The sequence below is a fragment of the Alexandromys fortis genome, unplaced genomic scaffold (genome assembly GCF_014885135.2).
Source record: "Alexandromys fortis isolate MF-2015 unplaced genomic scaffold, M_Fortis_MF-2015_v1.1 scaffold_40, whole genome shotgun sequence".
NCBI lineage: Eukaryota > Metazoa > Chordata > Mammalia > Rodentia > Cricetidae > Alexandromys > Alexandromys fortis.
The window spans coordinates 4,860,964-4,877,472 of NW_026067966.1; the positions used below are offsets into that span (position 1 = coordinate 4,860,964).

The 16,509-nt window shown below is 40.1% G+C and overlaps 1 pseudogene; it reads right to left on the bottom strand.

The window, feature by feature from the left end:
* Positions 1–872: 872 nt before the first annotated feature.
* LOC126508773 (40S ribosomal protein S2-like) lies at positions 873–1,617 on the bottom strand (annotated as a pseudogene).
* Positions 1,618–16,509: the final 14,892 nt, after the last annotated feature.

Here is a 16,509-nt window from a genome sequence, read left to right on the forward strand (position 1 = left end):
CCAAAAAAAAAAAAAAAAGTTAAAATTCTCTTTGTTCAGAAAGAACACTTTCCTCCATTTTACAGGTAGGGGGCAATGAGAGGGAAGTTAGGTTATTTTTCTTAAATAATCTGAGTCAGCCCAAGGACAGTTGGGCGCGATTACACGTCAGAGCTGCTAACACCGAAATGCACATGCAGACCACTAGACCACATCACCGTTATAGTCCATTTCTGAATCAGCTGACCAAGCAGCACTGTCGTGCTTTCAGAACCCTCGACTTGCGTGCTCAAGCAGTTACAAGGTAGATAGAACACACGCGTCACAAAGTTGTCACTTGTCCCCAGGGATGACAGCTTGTGTCCTCATCTCTGAACACAGTATGACCACTGGAGAATGGGCAATGATGCCGAGACCCTACTGTTTCATTGTTTATGACCACATTCACGCTGTATCACTTCCAAAAAGCTGCAAAGGCATTCTGCCAGAACTGCTCCTGATTCCTAATCAGAGGCCAGAAAGATGAGAGCAGACCACAGACCCGTCGTTATTGAAAACAATAGATAAAGACTCAACATCCAGAAGTCCCAAACTTCCTTCTCACTGTTAGCTAGTAAACTATGAACATTCATCCTTCTTATACTGAATGCACTTACATTAAAAACATGGGTCCAGAGGGAGAAATGGGAGTTCATTCCCAAATAACCAAGTTACATATTATCTAATGACCAAGATACACATTCAAGACTAAAAACACTACCCACAAGACATCCAAGCCTTGTAGCAGTGAGTTAGGAAACGTGTGAATTAAGTCGGCTTCCCAGTCCACTATTCACACTTTCTCCAGAACTAGGGAGGTGGGTCGCATAAATTGCTCTTCATACACTAGCGTGTCAGGTCTTAAAGATGGCATCCAAGGTGGCCTTGGCAAAGTTGCCCAGGGTGGCAGTGCAGCCCCTGGCTGATGTGTCGCAGTCATCAATGCCAGCCATCATCAGTAGCTTCTTGGGCACAGGAGCAGAGACTATGTCAATGCCTCTGGGGCAGGGATGAGACGCACCAGCACAAAACCACAGCGGCCTGTCACTTTGCAAAGAAACAGTGTGGGGCTTGCCAATCTTGTTCCCCCAGTAGCCTCGGAGGCACAGGGACAATGGAAAGCTTGGCCAAGATGATGGCCCCTCGGATGACAGTGGCTACATCCTTGGAGCACTTGACACTGAGACCTACGTGACCATTGTAGTCCCCAATAGTGACAAAAGCCTAGAACCTGGTCTGCTGGTCTGCCCTAGTCTGCTTCTGCACGGGCATGATCTTCAGAACCTCATCCTTTAGGGAAGCTCCCAGGAAAAAGTCAATAATCTCTGACTCCTTAATGGGCAGGGAGAACAGATAGAGCTCCTCTACGGACTTGATCTTCATGTCCTTAACCAGACGGCCCAGCTTGGTGACGGGAATCCACTCCTTGGATTCAGCTTTACCTCCGCGAGCACCGTGGCCTCGGTTTGGCCACGGCCTTGATGGCAGCCGTGGCCCCTCAGACCGATGCCGAATCCTCCGCAGAAGCCACCACGGCCTCCTAATCCTGGGCCCCTGGATCCTCGGGGACCCTCCCTCTGCACCGGCATGATCCGCCATTTGGTGTTTTCCAGAAGAAGAGAAGGGCTGGATTAAAACTTCTAAACACAGTCTAAACTCTGTGTTCTAAAGAGAAAATTTCAACTGGTCTGTGACAAAAGCAAACAAAGAATGTTGATAAAAAAATAATGAATAAGGTTGCCTTTCTGGACTGCAACTTCTCTTGGTAATTTGAGGAGAGACTAATTTTGTAGTAAATGAGGATTTTGCTTTGCCTTACGCTTCACTTTTAAAGAAAGATCAAGAAAAATACAATAAGACCTACAGCTGGGAAATGTCATGGTGGAATTCCACTCTTTCACTGATATTGTTACAAATGTCTTAAAGTAACTCTTCACTTTGAGCTAATCATTTTTTTATCCTGTATCAGTTTGTCTTTTTATGACTCAGAGTTTTGCATCCAGAAATTCCAGTGGAAGGAATACAAATTGTCAGATAAGAACAGACTTTTATAATGATTTTGTTAAGGAAGAGGAGGAGGAGGAGGAGGTGGAGGAGGAGGCAGCGGTGGCTGACTTTTGGACGAGTCCCTGAATCTCTATTATTATACACACGACTTGTGAGAGGATGGTGAAGGTGAGGATGCTGGTTGGTGTGAGGAACTAGATAAAGTAGAGAGAGCAGTACTGTTTTCTCACAGGGTCTTCAGAGCTGAGCTTCAGTAATTATTTTTTGTCTTTTATTTATCGGGCGGGCCGATTTTCATAGGATAAATGAGAATTTGGAACTTTCTTATACTTTCTCATGTTTTTGAACTGTAATCTTTCCAGCATTCTGCCACACATACTTACAGTAGGCTACATCACGAGCACGTCCCTGTAGCAAGTGTTATCTACCCATGAGGCCCCTGGGCAGAGGGCAGGGGCAGGGTTTCTCAGTCAAGGTGTTAGATTAGTAGAGAGGATGTCAGGGCCCAGGTTTTAACTCTTATGTTTCTAATTTCCCTGAGGAGTATCTTCTTCAGTGAAATGGTTAGCATTGTTACCTAGTCTGAAGAGATGCAGAAGTTAAAGAGAAATATTTTCTTTTTGTTTGTGGATCAATAGTTTCTTGACTCTGCAAGAGAAGAGAGCTTAAAAAGCATAGTATTTGAGGTTCCTAAAGCAGTTTCTTTATTAATCCATGATAATAAAATATATTCACAGCATACAGAGGGGAATCTCACATCATCTCCCCTTTTCTGTCTAAATAAAAGGAAGGTTTTAACATAGTAAAATTACATATGACAAAACAGTTATAAAGCAAGAATTACAGTTATAATATTTAGTCTATTTGTATCTGGCAAAATTAAAGAAAATATTCTATCATCTATTTTATCTTTGTGAGTCTAAGCTTTCATATCTAATTTATCTTTTATCATAACTAAGGAAAACTATAACTATCTGTCTTCAACTCCATCAAAGACTCTAAAAGGATATAATATTACCTATGTAAACAGTAAGTATATTGTAAGCAGATTCCAAAATTCTAGAATTGACAGAGACATCTCATTGCCTGGAAAGTTACCCAAAGTTCTTTGTTACCATTGGGGCATCCATCTTCAGCCTATAGGCCCAGTGTATCCATAGGACTTTTCCATGAAGCAGGAAATTTGAAAGACTGTTTTGCCTGTATTGGAAATTTGTCAGTAACTTTCTTCTCTGTCCTGCAGAATGTTTGCAGACTTTTCCATGAAGCAGGAACCCTAAAGAACCATTCCATCTTTTGGAGAGTTCAGCAGTTACTTTTCTGTTGGTCCTGAATGTTCAGTTCATAGAGCATACTATCAAGCAGTATAGGCAAGAACAGTTTCTTGCCCAAATGACTAGCCTTGTCAATTTGAAGGCAAATTCCATAATGAGTTTCTTCAGTGCTCATCAACCTCTCTGAAGTAATTGGTGCTGCCAGACGCAGACAAGTCTCACTGTTGAAAACAAAAATCCAATTTCTTAAAGCATTTTAAATACCATATTCTGTAGGTCTTTGAAAATTTTGAAGAATACCTGTTCATCTGAAACATATCTCTCTACATCTAGAAAACCTAACTAACATTACTACAAGTTTGACTATTATAAATGACTATTAATCTGTAATTTTTAATTATACATAACATTTTAAATGAGCTGTATAAACATAAAACCTTAAACAACAGTAGAAATATACATATAACAAAATTGACCTTAAATTTGTATCAATAAACCAAGATCCACACCAATGCAAAGTATTCATCTCTATATCATGCCCCCCCTTTATTAAAAAAGAGATTGACTGTGGCCATTAACATTTTATACCCAACCCCTTTGAAACGAAAGCAAACATTTATAAATAATCATTTTGGGAATTTGGGTATAGCTTTCTCCAAATTCCTTCCTGCAATTTGTTGGTCAAAGTATTTTTAGGGTTCATGGAGACTCTTCTGGGATCTTGTTTCATCAAACCACATTAGCCTGGAAGGAATCTATAGGTTCTCATTTTTCTGTAGGAACAAAAGCAGAACCATTTTTTTCCAAAGTAACATATCCTTAGACTCAAATTTTGAAGTCAAAATGCCTTTATATTGGTTTAGCTTAGAAGCCCCCACAATCAAATGTCTCTCTGCAGTTAGCTCATTAATAGTCAAAAAATTCAAAGAAAACACAATCATATACATAATCAAAACTCTGTGTATTTCCCATCTTTACATGGCTTTTAACTCTATTACTTTTTAATATTTATTTTATTATCGTTTTTGCTTTAGTCTATGACTTTCTGTACTTTCATATTACTTTTACTGTTTCTTTAAAGACTTTGTTCTATTTTTAAAATCTATTTCTTTTTATAACTGTCTATCATCTTTTCTCTCTCTCTCTTCCAAGCCTATGTACACTTTTTAAACGGTATCTCATTTAGAGGTCTTTTATATCTGAATCTGTCCTATTGTGTATCTGAAATCCTTTTCTGACAAGGAACCTCTTTAAAACCATAAGCACTGTGGTCACAGTGGCTCTGGATGCTGAATCCACCTCTCTCAGCATTTGCACATGGCAGAGGTACACTCACTGCGAGCTCTGGGACTGCCTAGCTCACCGTGACCTTAACTCTCAGAAGCAGTTGGCTCATCCTGCCACCAAGTAACTTGCAGCACACTGCCCACAATTCCCATTCAAGTGCTCCATATAAGGACCTCTTGAAAGAACCATAGCTATTAGTGCCCCCAGCACAAATCAGGAAACTGTCTCTTAAAAGAGCCATGCAGTTTTTGTTGCTAGTGCTGACTCAGGAAACCTCTTAAAGGAGCCATGCCTCTTCTTGCAACCAGCAAACATCATATCTGAAAAAAATAATGTGACTACCAAGAAGCTGTAATTGGTTCCTGTTTTTGTGGGTCTAGAAGCCCTCTTCATTTTCCTTAATCTTTTTTTTTAGATTTTATGTGGATCCATGCCCCAGACAGTGGGGGCCATTATATAAACTGAGACTGTGCAATTGGTTTCCCAGCTGCCTAGACCCAAATAATCATACAGAAATGATGGAGGTGGGTCATTTGTCTATCTGTTGCTTTCATTGGTTAATTAATAAAGAAACTGCTTGGCCTTTGATAGGACAGAAAATTAGGTAGGCAGAGTAGACAGAACAGAATACTGGGAAGAAGGGAAGTGAGGCAGAGTTGCCATAGCTCTCCTCTCCAAGATGGATGCAGGTTAAGATCTTACCAGTAAGCTACCACCTCGTGGTGGTACACAAATTATTAGAAATTGGTTAATGAAAATATGAGAGTTGGCCAGTGAGAGGCTAGAGCTAATGGGCAAAGCAGTATTTAAAAGAATACAGTTTCCATGTAATTATTCTGGGGCTAAGCTATTCCGGTGGCTGGGAAGCGGCCCGCAGCTCCTTCTACACAGAAACCATATTATTTACAACACATTTAGCTGATGGCTCAGGTTTATTTCTAGCTATTTCTTACACTTAAATTAATCCATTTCTATTAATCTGAGTATCATCATGAGGCTGTGGTTAACTGGCAAGGTTCTAGCATCTTTCTTCTTCAGCAGCTTCATGATGTCTCCCTGACTGTGCCTTCTTTCTCCCTGCATTAGGTTTAGTTTTCCTGCCTAACTCTATTCTGCATATTCCCAGCATTGTTAAACTCTGTGTCCCACCGCCCGACTAGCTTAGCCCTCGAAATAACAACACAGAAAATGTGTTAATTAAAACACTGCCTGCCCCATTATCTCTAGCCTCTTATTGGCTAACTATCACATCTTGATTTAACCCATTTCTAATAATCAGTATGTCACCACGAGGTCGTGGCTTACTGGGAAAGATTCAGCATGTCTGACCTGGCAGCTTCATGGCAGGCAGCTGTCTGACCCTGCTTTCTTCCTCCCAGCATTCAGTTCTCTTTTCCCCACCTATCTAAGTTTCTGCCCTATCAAAAGGCCAAGGCAGTTTCTTTATTTGACCAACGAAAACAACACATAGAAAGAAGAACCTTTTACACCACAGCATATAGAGGGGAATCCTACATCATGCCTGGTAAGGGATTGCCTTATTTTACATGGTTAACATCTTCTAGGTGCACCTGTGAATGGAGGAAAAAGTGGGGAGTCTCTCTTAGCCCTCTTTAATTACAGCATTAAGACAAGTCATTAAGCATTCTCCATCAAGATCTAATGTCCTCCCTGATTTGTCCTACCTCTTAATATCTTCATTTTACTTTTAGAGTTTCCAACATATAAGTTTGGAGTAGGGACACAAACATTCAAAGCATAACCAGTAGACAGATGACACCCTTAATGATGAAAGAACTTATGGTTATGGGGAGGAAAATGTACCAGATATTAAAATTGCAAATGAAGGGCATGGTGATTATACTTGGTTTCAACTTGACTGGATGTGGAGTCAGCTAAGAGATAGACTGATTAATACAGCGATGAAGGATTTTATTGTTCAAATGATTTGAAGTGGGAAGACCTGCATCAATTATAAGCTGCATCTTCTACTAGCAGCCCGAAGAAAAGCATGTCTTAGGGAAAAGCAGTGCTCTTATGCAGGACTTGAGTTTTGTTCCTAGCACCCATGAGTAGCTCACAACTACCGCTAACTGTAGCTCCATGAGATCCAATGCCTTCTGCTTGCCTTTGCATGTACCTGCAGTCATGCAACATCCACTCATGCAGACATGGGTATATACACATTTAAAAATCAAAACACGTGGATTAGAGCCAGCGATGTAGGCCAGAGTATGCTTGAGGCAGTGAACTCCACAGGAGCAGGATTGAGCCACTGACCTGGGCCAGAATGGGCCTGAGGCAGCAAGCTCCACAGGAGTGGGACTGAGCCACCGACTTAGGCTGGAGCAGGCCTGAGATGTTGAGCTCTGTGGGAGTTGGGGTGGATCCAGACCAGGGACATTTGTGGAGGCAGGACTGAGTCAGTGACCTGGGCGAGAGTAGGCCTAGGATGGCAAACTCCATAGGAACGAGATTGAGCCAGCAACCTAGGCCAGAGCAGGCTTGACACAGTGAATTCCACGTGAGTGGGAGTGGATCCAGACCAGGACATTTACGGAAACAGGACTGAGCCAGCGACTTAGGCTGGAGCAGACCGGAGACAGTGAACTCCACAGGAGCAGGTATAGGGGAGCAACTGCTGAGGGAGTGGGTCAGAGCCAGAGACTCCTGCAGGTCCAGGCATAAGTCTGGGATCTCTGAGGGTATAGGAAGGAACCAGAGACCTCTGTGTGTCTGGGTGTGACTCTGGGACTTCTGAGGGAGTATTCCTGAGCCAGGAACTCTGTGGGAACACCCGAGTCTGGGACTTCTTTGGGAGTAGATGAGAACCAGAGACCTTTGCAGGACCAACACCAAGCCAGGGACCCCCTCCCACATGGAGCAGATTTAGATCTGGGACATTTACAAAAACAGGTCTGAATTGGCAAACTAGGCCAGAACAGGCCTGAGACAGCAACCTCCAAGAACATGAATTGACCAACAGGATGACTGGAACTGTGCCACTGACAGCATCATGAGGAGCTACCATCTGAGCCTTGGATCTACTGGCACCTGGAAGATTGATCACCAGGGTCACAGACAGCTCCAACCACACCACTTAGAGGAAAAGATGGGTAGACAAGGTAAGAACACACCAATACCACAAAGAGAAACATGACATCAGTAAAATGTAGTGACCATAAAAAAAACAAGAGCTAAACAACCAAATACAGATTAAGCATAAGAAATTTACCTAAAAATAACTTTAGGAGAATATTTGAGGCTCTTAAAGAGGAAATGGGAAATTTCCTCAAAGAAATGGAGAAAAAGAAAAGCAAAAAATTGGAAGACATCGACAATCCCTTAAAGAAAATCAAGAAAAAACAATCAAACCTATGAGAAAAACTATTCAAGACATGAAAACTGAAATAGAGACAATAAAGAAAACACAAACCAAGGGACTTAGAGAATCAGAAATCATGAGAAAATGATCAGGAACCACAAATGCAAGCATAATCAGCAGAAAACAAGAGATAAAGAAAGAATCTTAAGTACTGAAGGTACAATAGAGGAAATAGACTCATCAGTCAAAAAAAAAACATTAAATCTAACAAAAGCTTAACACAAAATATCCAAAAAATATGGGGCACTATGAAAAGACCACCTAAGAATAATATGTAGAGAAGAAGGATAAGAAATTCAGCTCAAAAAGCACAGAAAATATATTTAACAAAATCATAGAAGAAAACTTTACCAACCTATAAAAAGATATGCCTATGAAGATACAAGAAGCTTACAGAACACCAAATAGACTGAGTCAAAAAAAGTCTCCTTGCCACATAATAATCAAAACACTAAACATACATAATAAAGAAATAATATTAAGAGCTACAAAGAAAAAAGGCCAAGTAACATATAAAGGCAGACCTATCAGAATTACACATGACTTCTCAATGGAGACAATGAAAGCCAGAAGGTCCTGGGCAAGTGTTATGCAGACATTAAGAGACCATGGATGCCAGCCCAAACTACTATACGCAACAAAATTTTCAGTCACTGTAGAAGGACAAAACAGGATATTCCATGACAGAACCAGATTTAACCAATACTTAGCTACAAACTCAGCCCTACACAAAGTACTAGAAGGAAAAATCCAAACTAAGGAAATTGGCTACATCAAAAACAAAAACAACAAACAAATGAATAAAAAAAACACAGACAATTGATGATCTCACAGCAGCAAATCCCAAAGAAGAGCAAAATGCACAAATTAACAGCACCACCAATGAAAACGAAATTAACAGATATAGCAATCACTGGTCATTAATATACTTTAATATAAATGAACTCAGCTCGCCTATAAAAAGACACTGGCTAACAGATTGGATATGAAAACAGAATCCATCCTTCTGCTACATACAAGAAACATACTTCAACCTCAAAGACAGACATCTCCTCAGAGTAAAGGGTTAGGAAAAAATTTCCATTCAAATGGACCTAAGAAACAAATGGGTCTTGCTATCCTAATATCTAACAAAATAGACTTCAAACTAAAATCAATCAAAAGAGACAAAGAAGGACATTCATATTAGTCACGGGAAAAATCCATCAAGAGGAAATCTCAATACTGAACATACGCCCCAGATACAAGGGCACCTTCATATGTAAAAGAAACACTTATAAAGCTTAAATCATACATTAAACCTGACACACTAACAGTGGGAGACTTTAATACTCCACTCTTTCCACTGGATAGGTCAGTCAGACAAAAATATGAACAGAGAAATAAGGGAACTAACAGATGTTATGATCCACATGGACTTAGCAGACATCTATAAAATATTCCATCCAAACATAAAAGAATATACCTTCTTTTCAGAACCACATGGAACCTTCTCAAAAACTGATCAGAGAAGCTAAATAAGAAGGAGAACCCAAAGAAAAACATATAGGCATCCTCCTGAATATTAACCTTCATCAAGCGATGAAAGGAGACAGAGACAGAGACCACATTGGAGCACCGGACTGAAATCTCAAGGTCCAAATCAGGAGCAGAAGGAGAGAGAGCACGAGCAAGGAACTCAGGACCGCAAAGGAAGCACCCACACACTGAGACAATGGGGATGTTCTATCGGGAACTCACCAAGGCCAGCTGGCCTGGGTCTGAAAAAGCCTGGGTTAAAACCGGTCTCACAGAACATAGCAGACAATGAGGACTACTGAGACCTCAAGAACAATGGCAATGGGTTTTTGATCCTACTGCACGTATTGGCTTTGTGGGAGCCTAGGCAGTTTGGATGCTCACCTTACTAGACCTGGATGGAGGTGGGTGGTCCTTGGACTTCCCACAGGGCAGAGAACCCTGATTGCTCTTTGGGCTGACGAGGGAGGGGGACTTGATTGAGGGAGGGGGAGGGAAAGGGGAGGCAGCGGTGGGGAAGAGACAGAAATCTTTAATAAATAAATAAATTAAAAAAAAATTGATCACATACTCGGTAACAAAACAAACCTCAACAGATACAAAAAAAAATTGGAATAACCCCATGTATTTTATCGGATCACCATGGTTCAAAACTAGAATTCAACAGCAACACAATTCCAGAAAGCCCACAAACACATGGAAATTAAACAGTGCTCACCTGAATCATGAATCAGTCAAGGAAGAAATAGAGGGAGAAATTAAAGACTTCCTAAAATTTGATGAAGATGACTACACAAAATAATCAAATTTATGGGATACAATGATGGCAGTTTTAAGAGGAAAGTTCATAGCACGAAATGCCTACATAAAGAAGCTGGAACAATCCCACACTAGTGAATTAACAGAATAAATATTTAAAAACCTTAGAAAAAAAGAAGCAAACTCACCCAAGAGAACTAGATTGCAGAAAATAATCAAAGTGAGAGCTGAAATCAACAAAATAGAAACAAAGAGAAAAATACAAAGAATCAATGAAACAAAGAGTTGGTTCTTTGAGAAAATTAACAAAATAGACAAAATTTTATTCAAACTAACCCAAAAGGCAGAGTGAGAATATCCAAATTAACAAAATCAGAAATGAAAGGAGGTATATAACAACAGACATGGAGGAAATCTGGAGAATCATCAGGTCATATTTTGAAAACCTATACTGCACAAAATTGGAAAACTTAAAGAAAATAGACAACTTTCTGGATAAATATCACTTACCAAAATTAAATCAAGACAAGATAAGCAAATTAAACATATCTATAACTGAAATAGAAACAGTCATCAAAAGTCTTCCAACTAAAAAAACCCCAGGATCAGATGGTTTCAGCTCGGAATTCTCCAATATTTTCAAAGAAGAACTAATACCAATACTCCTCAAAATGTTCCACACAATAGAAACAGAAGGAACATTGCCAAACTCTTTTTTTATGAGGCTACAATTATCCTGATACCCAAACCACATAATGACAAAGAAAGAGAAGTATAGACCAGTCTCACTCATGAACACTAATGCAAAAATACTAAATAAAATACTGGCAAATAGAATCCAAGAACACATCAGAACCATCATCTACCATGATCAAATTGGCTTCATTCCAGAGATGCAAGAATGGTTCAACATATGAAAATTTGTGAATGCAATCCACCATATGAACAAACTGAAAAATAAATATCACATGATCATCTCACTAGATGTTGAAAAAACTGTTGACAAAATACATCTCTTCATGATAAAGATCTTGGAGAGAGCAGGGATACAAGGAACATACCTAAGCAAAATAAAGGCAATATACATCAAGTCAACAGCCAACATCAAACTAAATGGAGAGAAACTTTCCAGCTCTAGTTCTAGAGTTCATAAGCTACTACAAAATCGGGTCAGCTGTCTCTGTGGGTTTTCCAGTCATGACTGTGATCTCCCTTCCTTGCTCATATTACCCCTTCTTCCTCTCTCTGACTGGACTCCCAGAGCTCGCCCTGCTGCTTGGCTGTGGATCTCTGCATCTGCTTCCATCAGTTACTTGAAGAAGGTTCTATGATAACAGATAGGGTACTCACCAATCTGATTACAGGGGAAAGCCAGTTCAGGCACCCTCTCCACCATTGCTGGAAATCTTAGCTGGGGTCATCCTTGTGGATTCCTGGGAATTTCCCTAGCACCAGTTTTTTTCCTAGCCCCATAATGGCTCTCCTATATCTTTTGGATAAGGAAGGATTCTTTAAAGAAAAAACAGAAGATACTAACATTGAAGAAAGTTGTTACCTGTATTGACAAGAGGATTTTCTCTTTAAAGTCACTTAAATGTAGAAAAAATAGAAAACAGAGGATGAAATTCATAACACATCAAATAAACAAAAACATTAGTTTCAGGTAAACTGGTCTGAAAAAGGCAACCAAAGAAACAGAAATGGATAAGTAACAGAAACAAACCTGAGAAGAATGAGGAGTACATTGGAGAGTGGTGTTTGATTTGATGTCCGTGGAAACTCATGTTAGGAGTTAAATAATCATATATAATTTTATTCCTTGAAGGTTGATAAATAAGACATGTCTGTACATGAAACTACGTGAAAATGTGTTCACTGTAGGTGGGATAATTAAGTGGTTCAGTATCTTACTTGAAAAGTTGGGCATTACATTTTTATAAGCTACTTGTGTGCTATGGTAATTAATATTCTTAAACTGGCTAAGTCCTTTCATACGTATCAACCATGTTAAGGTTTTCAGGAAACAGAGGGACAATCATTCAATGCAATTAGTGTTTTCAGATGCTTGCCTACAAAAGCCGGAGGCAGGAAATGGCAAATGTTCCTAATCTTTTCTCTGCTGTTTTCTAGACATCATCCTTCTCACATTTTCTGCTGTGATTGGTTCATGGTTCTCTTACTCCTGGTTAGGTTTTGTTCCTATGTAAGAGTTTATAGTTATGCGTATCGGAGGTTACCTTAGCTTTCTGCACAGCCCCTTTCCATTTTGTCTCGTACTGATTTTGTAGTCACTTATTTACTTTTGTAATTGCCTAAAACGATGACTGGTATTTAAAAGCAAACTTTCCATGAGCAAAAGGGATTCCGGACTTGAATGGAAACTGACAATTATAATAATAAAATAGAGTGCTGGTGTCTGGTTTACTGATTTCTACTGCATTCTGGCTTCCTGGAAAAACAACTCATTTTACTTAAGGCTTTTGTGGAGTGAGAGAAGCAATCATAGGTAAGAATGATGCAGTTAGTTATGGTTTTTGTGTGTGCTGTTCCAAGTGTTTCTCAGACGTCACAGCTATCTGGAAGAATGTCCACAAAGAGCATTGCCAATATTATCTTTTATTTTTAGTAAATATTCAGCGGAGGCCTATTCAATGCCTCCATTAAAAACACTTTCGGAATTGAGTCTGAGCTATCTTGGCATTTCTTCTCTAGCCCATTTGTTTTCTAGGCAGACTGATTGGTTTCTTGTTGAATGATTTTCAATCGTAACTCCAGCCACAGATCAGAAACGGAGCCTGTAGAGTTGTTCCATCGGCTGCAGTGAGCCTCTAGAGATGAGAAACCTTCAAAGATCGCCATCATCAAAGGACCCTGCTTGAATCTACAGCCATTCACAGCCTGCACCTGCTATCCAGTGAGCTTTCAGGGAGGGTGCTGACACTTCAGAATCAGAAATGAGTAAATATCTCAAGGAAACAGTCAGAAGAACACGTTACAGAAGGCAGACTCTGAGGGTTCTGTCATTTGTGGTCATTGACATTTTTATTTTCCTTACACATATACTGAGCATTATATAAAATGTTTTGGGATATGCTTTCTCAGAATCAGGCCATAAGAGAGGCAAGTGACTAAGTGTCACATGTCACCCTCTTTTAAAGATGACTCTTTTAAAGTTGAGATTTAAAGATGACAATCCACTTGTATCTAGTTGAAGACCAATAAATAATGGAGAAGGTTCCAGCTGGGTTTTTCAAAAACTCTAAGTTCAGTATCTTTAACTACACAACACTAAAAAGTTACCGTGCAACAGGATAAAACATAAGGACAATTATCCCATATGAAAATCTCATAGATTTTCAACTAATCTTGCTTGCTTTCCTTCTCCCAAGCAGCTATGTACAGTGCTTACTTAACTAGTCATTAATGATAGGTAACTTTTATCGTAAGTTTCCTGGGGGAATATAAATTTCTTCCAATTAGCTTTCTAGAAGTAACTCAAGGGAAGGTCATTTATATATTTATGTATATTGCTGTGAGCTATTTTTTAAGTTATAGGCTCTTCCTTTTGCATGCAGGGATAGCATGGGAATGTATTTCTGCAGTCTCCTCCACTCCTAAAATTCTATGATATGACTTTTTAAAATTGACTGTGTATTTTGCAGTAGCAAAATTTTATGAATAGAGAACATTTGTGGCTCGACTAAATCCTCAGTGGTATTTGCTGGATGTTCTGTAGGCATTATCTAATGTAATGGAAATATCCATTTGCAGGTAGATATCATTATTGTCTTTTTTAGTGGTAATACACACTCTACTGTCTAAGTAATCTGTTTTAGTTCACCTGGTCAATAAATGTGCTGAGATGTGAACAGTCTGCCTTATTTCATGGCCCAGCTTCATAGCTCTATAGTGCCCTGTAGAAATTTGATATTCATAAGAGAACAATTTTAAGTCTAGGAAGTAATATTAGTGAAGGCTAGAAGCAACACTCAGTGACTCATTATAATTTGGGTAAGGTTTCCTAATCCCATATAGAGGGGGAAGAACATCCAGGCTTTGGAGTAAAACCTGGTTTAAATGTGGAGCACATGAATCTCACAGCATTCATATAACAACAGTGAAAGAAGGGCTACAGAATATCTGACATGGAGTTTGACCTTAATAAAATCTGCCTTTCTCAGCCCTCATATACTTAACATATGTAATATGCCACTTAGAATGATCTTTATTTTAAGAGACAGAAACTCTAGTGAAATATATCTGATAACTGTACAGCAAGAAGCAAGGGCACTCATTGGCTTATGCATTGTTGGGACAAAATACCCGACACAGCAATTTCATGAAGGAAGGGGCTTATTTTGGCTCACGACTCAATCGTACAGCCAACAATGGAAGTGGGAGCTTCAGATGACAACATCAGCAGTCAGGAAGCAGGGAAAGATGAACGTTCATACTCTTGCATATGCTTTCTCATTTTTATTCAGCCCAGGACAACAGCCCAGGGAATGATTCCTGTCCCCAGTTAAGGGTATTCTCCCACTGCAATTAATCTAACCTAGAAGTTCCCTCAGAGACATACTTAAGAGGTCTGTTTTCATGGTGATTCTAAATCCTATCCAGTCTGCGATCAGTGTACTAGTACAATGGGCAGTTCTATAATGTTCTATAGTCGGCCTGTAATGTTCAGTGGAGCCATTTTCCCCACTTACTGCTTAGCAGCGCCATAATACTTTCTCATGGGATGCGTCTATACACCAGCTCTTCCATGTAGACACTACTATACCAAATAGAAGTGGAGGTCTCCCTTGTAGGGCGTCTATTTTGAAAACCACCAACAGGAAAATTTAGCATGTCTCTTTCAAAACATTATCACTGCCAAGAATGATAGCATTTATATGAGTAACTTTAGTAAACTAAAGGTTCCAAGGATAAGACAGGGCTTGTCATTCTCTAAAGCATGTGGTCACTTAAAACAGAAATAACACAGGTATGTGTGTGCACACGTGCACGTGTATGTGCACGTGTATGCATGCGTGTGTGTGTGTGTGTGTGTGTGTGTGTGTAAAATGTGTGGGTGTGGCCACACAAATCATGGCAGCACATGTGTGGAAGTCAGCCAACCTCTGGGGGCTGCTCCTTGCCTTTCTTTTTGAGATGGGTTCTCTGCCTCCAGGCTCACTGCCCTGCGAGCGTCAGAAGATTCTTTCTTTATCCTGCCTCCCTCCTTCCTGCAGGGACAAGCTGGGATCATAGACACTTGTGCTCTGCATCTGGCTCTTAGGTGGATTCCGAGGCTCTGTAATAAGGTCTTGTGGTTTGGGTGGCCAGTGCTTTTACCCATGATTTTTCCTATAGGGGAAGATGCTGGAAAAAGGTGTGGAGCAGGGAATTGAGACTGTGTATGCCACACATATCTGAAATGAAATGTAATCTGTAGCACAGAACCTCGTCTAGAGATAAAAGTAATGATTTGTGCAAGTGAATCACAATATGAGTAGTTTGTTTCATTATTTATTATCTTTTATGAAAGTAAACACCGTAGTGAAGTTAGGTTAGTCCCAGATCTGCTGTGTGCTGATGATCCCTAGCGAAGACTCAAAGTGGATCTCGCCTTCCCCTCACTCAGTCATTTTCCTTGCTCCTAACTTTTCCGTAATGACTGTATTTCCTCAACCTTGAACAAAAACATTTTTATCCTATTTCCAAAGACAGGGTTCTTCTCTTTGGCTGTCCCTGCTATTTTCCCAGTTGTTCCAACTCTCTTTTCTGTCTGGAGTCCACAGTGTCACCATATTGCTACAGATACCTTCACAAGTAAGCTTTGGTTGCTTCATGAAGATGTTGTCATGACCGGTGGTCATATTAGGTTCTTTTATTAGAGTTCTTCACCACGTTCCCTCTGCCTAATTTTGCCATGCTCTGCCCAGATTTAAAGACTGAGTTGACTGGGTTGATAGGCAATGAAGAAATGACAAGAAGACAGGCACACATGCTGAGAGCCTACAGTCTGGTAGGCCATCTGCCCTTTACTGGAGACACCACCAGCAGCCCAGAAACTCAACCCTGTTACCTTATACATCTGAGTCAGGGAGCAGGTTTACTGTACACAGCTGAACAAGGAGGTGGGGCTAGTGTATATTGCTGAATGAGGAGAAAGTTTGAACATAACTCGGTGAGGACTTTCTGTAGGGGAGAAGTCTCAGATTATAGAACTTCTGTCGAGGGGAAGGAGGCTGTGGTTGGCATTTTCTGTACATTCGT